The sequence below is a fragment of the Sinohyriopsis cumingii genome, chromosome 1 (assembly GCF_028554795.1).
Source record: "Sinohyriopsis cumingii isolate HCF-2022 chromosome 1, ASM2855479v2, whole genome shotgun sequence".
In the NCBI taxonomy this organism is placed as follows: Eukaryota; Metazoa; Mollusca; class Bivalvia; order Unionida; family Unionidae; genus Sinohyriopsis; species Sinohyriopsis cumingii.
In genome coordinates, this window is record NC_142961.1 from 155,093,957 (window position 1) to 155,098,890 (window position 4,934).

General features: G+C 35.0%; 1 long non-coding RNA gene across 1 annotated transcript; it reads right to left on the reverse strand.

Moving 5' to 3' along the window:
- Positions 1 to 3,007: 3,007 nt before the first annotated feature.
- Positions 3,008 to 4,626, reverse strand: LOC149808201 (uncharacterized). The gene is made up of 2 exons (XR_016419686.1): positions 4,588 to 4,626; positions 3,008 to 3,319 (listed from the first exon to the last, which is right to left on the reverse strand). It is a non-coding gene; the product is annotated as an uncharacterized LOC149808201 (long non-coding RNA).
- Positions 4,627 to 4,934: the final 308 nt, after the last annotated feature.

Here is a 4,934-nt window from a genome sequence, read left to right on the forward strand (position 1 = left end):
TGATTATCGAGCCTGATATCAAGTCTGGTACCAGGACCGCAATCATTATATCCCGGTAGATGTTTTTCTCCGCTGTATTTCGCCCATGGAGCACCTGGAAACTTTGACATCAAATTAGCAACATCACCACCGCGCTTATTAGGTAAAAACGAAAATTTCTTTCTACCGCATATAGAACATTTTCCACCGTACGCTATTTTTTTATTTTTTGTTATAACCGTAGCTAAATCAGTGGTTGGAGTTTTAACTTTACAGCGTAAACAATATAGATTCATGTTATAACATATATGGATATAATTGATTTCTCAGCAACTCGGCAGCGAGAGCCAGTTAAACACCATCCTGCACTACCAAATTCCATCAGAATGATTATCATGGGACCATCTGGATCGGGTAAGACGCAATTATTACTTAATCTGATAATGAGATGGTTGAAATGGGATAAATTATATTTAGTAGCACCATCCGTTGATGATCAACGATGTTATGATGTACTTAAAGATTTCAATGAAAACGCGCGATTACTGGATGAGGATAATGATGTTATAGAGTTTATAACCGATATTAATGAAGCACCATCCGTAAATTCCATAGACGGATTTATTAATAATTTAGTTGTATACGACGATGTGATGCTAGATAAACAATCAAATCCCGCTAGGATTTTTTCCCGAGGGAGACATAAAAATACAGACGTGATCTATGTTACTCAACGATATACACAAATTCCGAAGGTGATCAGAGACAACTGCAACATTTTAGTTGTGTTTAATGGCGTAGACACACACACGTTGCGAAATATTCATCAAACTTGGTGCAGCGGTGACATGGATATAATTAAATTCAAAAATTTCTTCTCACGAGCGCAAGCTACTCCACATGGATTTATAACAATAAATTTACATGATCCAAGAACAAGATATCGTGTGGGTCTTGATAAAATATTTGGGTAACAGGGGTGATGATAAAATTAAATTTAATTAAACAGATATCATTAATATAATGAACAACTGTGCGTGGCTGCGTCAAGGAACCACTAACAATTGTAATAAAAAATGCCGTGGAGAATATTGCAAGAAACATAATTATCTTATAAAGAAAAACCCTCATGCTGGTCCACGAAGTTGTGTTGGATGTAACAACGGCGTTAGAGGATTATATCAGATTTGCAAAAATTGCGGTGGAGATCGATACAGAAGTTTGATGATATATTATAAACACAGAAAGAACATAAATCCAAAAATAGAAAAACCACCATCAGAACTTGAATATTACTTGAAACATAGAACAAATAAAGATGAAACAGATGAAGATGAAACAGATGAGGAAAAACGACAGCGAGAACGCGTTGAAAAATATTCATCAAACTTGGTATGGTGGTAAATTAATAGCAGCAGAGAGGGTACCTACCAACGTTGGTCGTCAAAAAAATAAACAAGAATAAATAAACACGTAGAGTACTTTATTTTTTCAGCTACTATTTCGAACTGAGGTTTTATTAGTACAATCGGTCATTACAGAAATAAAACATCTCAAGGGAAAGTTCATTTGTAAATATCTTGACCTTTCTACGAGATGATTTTATTTGTTTGTTTTATTTGTTTTGTCGGAATTTTATGGTCTGTTCACCCTCTCTGATGCTATCCCTATTGACTTTTAATGGTGTAGCAATGATCATTCTGTTTTCTTAAAATTCAACATCACTGTTTATTACATAGTCTATTGTTACGAAATACCTGATAAGGCTTGCTTAGACCACCATAAATTCCAGTATTTGACGTGTTTTGCGCGCCATAGTATCTTGTAAATATACTTTTTCTTTGCATCGCGTGACGCCTTCATTGCTTGCGCGGCACGTGCGTAATACATGTTAACGCGCGCGACTAAATATGTTACTTAGGGATCTTGAGTGACACAGCCATTAGAGGGAAGCGCTTTATGTGTTTAGCTGTCGGGGCGGGGTCGCCATTATGTCTTACTTAGTTTGAGCCAACGAGTTGGGTGACTTATATTCTTTTTAATCAACTCTTTTTTAATTAATATTCAGTTTCGCAAAACACGTTCAATGTTGTATTATACGTTTGCGTTGTTTTATCGTACTTGTAGTTTAATTCATCAAGAGTGTATGGCTTATGTAATTTGGTAGCGAGATTCGGTTTATTAACAGGGATATGAACACGTATGCAAAAAGTGTAAATCTGCAGTACGCCATTACCACAGAAGAAGGGCATTGCAAAATTGTACATATTTGTTCGCGTATTTACTTACTTTATGGACTACGTTTTCAATAACAATGAACATTGTAACAAACGAAATTCGGCTTTCAAAATTTAGGATATTATCAAATCGTAATAATCGTAAAAATGTTGGTTCTCATTTGAGCAAATTCTAGAGAAGATTTTTACCAATATGAAAAGTGCGGTCACTTCTACTGAGTGATGTGAGGACTTGATACAGGAAACAAAATAATTTAGACTATTTATCAATACAAACATTTGCATCAACTATTCAGACTGGGATATTTGTGTTTGCATGTTATACGGTCAGTCAAGTCAAATAGCGATGTGATCGGAATAAATTTGAATGAAGCTATGAAAGTCTGGTCATGAAGTCTGATTAAGTCTGTGGTTCTGGAGTCGATGTTCTTTGTGTAATTTCTTTATTCTGGAGGTGAATAACGATAGATTCTTATTGCTGACAGTCTTCAACAGGCAAACAGTTTATAATCCATTTATCTATCTGTGCATGCACACACATTTGCATATCTTAACATTTTTTTTAAAACTTAACCTTGATCCATTGATATATTTATCCATCCATTAACACACACACACACACACACACACACACACACACACATATATATATATATATATATATATATATATATATATATATATATATATATATATATATATGTATATATATATATATATATATACGGGTTTATAATATTCAAACACACAGAAATAAATATGCTCATCATTCACATATACAACGATAGTCATCAAAGTAGAATCATGTTTATTATTCTCCATATTGCTCTAATAAACATGTATAGATCTGTTTCCCACAATTTCTGGTTATATAACTATTTGACAAATAAAACCGTGTGCTCTGTTACAGATATTGTCGTTAGCCAGATAGGCCATGAACCTTTTCCTCATTTCTACACAATTCTCAGTTCCCCTACCACCGTCAGGTTGACCAGGATTCCAAAAGGAAGCATTGTTTGAAATTGGGTTTCCTCTCACCGTAACAAAATTGGTCCCTGGGGTTGTTGTACTAGCCCCCAGCCAGAAATTTGTATCGCAACTTCCTGAAAACGAAAACGAGACATTGATTATACGTTATGTCTTTTCAATGCAAAACTTTTATGTGAAGTAATTAATTACTGCACTTTGTACCGTTAAATCACGAGAATGAAATGTTTCAACGAAATTTGCGTTTCTTTTACCCAAACGTGTCTGCAAACTTATATTTTGTCTTTCCGAAGTTCTTATTTGGCATCACTTCGCGATATCACTGAATGGAGAAACGTATGAAAATACTGATTGACTCTCTAGTTGCATGAAGTTAATCCTAAACAGATCTTTTCATAAAAAATTAACTTCACCGAAATTCAGATCTATAAATGATCAATTTAAGTTTGAATAACTTTATAAATGCACACAAATTATCATATGCTTAACGTAAACAGGGATTAATCAAAGGAGACAAGAAACCGTATGGTACTACTAGTAATACTGTACATAAAAAGTAGATGAGAGTTACTCCCAACATATTTCAAATGAGCACTTTCTATCATGTTCAACCGGCTAACCTTAACGGCAGCTGACCGACAATATTTGTTTTCGAATTTTTGTATAATCTGCTAATTTCAGGCGGTTTATTTGTACTTTGGCCTTTTTCACTGCAGTCTGGTCTTCTATTTATTTCGTATAAGTTTGAGATACTTTTTCCTTTAATTTCTTGTACTATTCGCGAACCTGTTTTTTTCTATTATTAATAAATGATACAATCTCAATAGGCCACAATGAAGAAAAGAGTAACTTATGGACATTCGAACCACGATAGCTAGCATTTGTCATTTACCAATAATAATTGCACGTTGTACTTATATACACCACAATCCTGACTTACTGATGATCTGAGAGGAGAAAACTCCATTGTCCTAGAGACTGCGTGTTAGTCATTGTCCACCTCATTTTTTAATTAACTTTCTTATAGCAACGCGAATAACGACAAATTTCGCCGAGTAACTCATTCTAATAACATCTCTAGTATCGTGTTAGCAACAACAATACGGCAACTTACTCAAGAAGTTGCGAACTAACACCAAAATGTAATAATTCCTGCACTACATTATTCTCAAAAATACCAGATTTGATTGGCATCCAATTAATTCTTTGTTATTTGTTCAGTCATAGACAGAGGCACAGCAGTGCTTACCGACACCTTTTCGAGTTCTCTGGATAGTCAGTCACATACAAGAAGAGCATTAGTGCAACTTGCCTGCGGATCACTCCTTATTATCTTATTTCGTCACGTAAATTTTAGTATATTGTGCAAGGTTGATCATTTTACCTTCATTTTGCTGCGCTCGTTCCCTGAAAAACTCGTAGTAGCACTGAGAGGGCTCCAAAAGGTCACCTCCTTCCGTTCGGCAGACTGTGCGTGCAGCAGACCAGGATTTGCAGTCTGTGGACTCGTATCGATAGCAGAATCGCCCACACCCAGTTGAGTACAAGAAATATGTTGCTGGACATCCTAGAGAAATCATGAACACAGAAAGGTAGAAAATACAACCCTATCTCAGCTAACCATATCAAAACGGTTTTCAGACCTTTTAAGCAAGAAACCAATATAACCAGTGTGGTATTCAAACATTTTCAAAGTTGTTTCAACTACAATTCAATAATCTTATTTTTGTT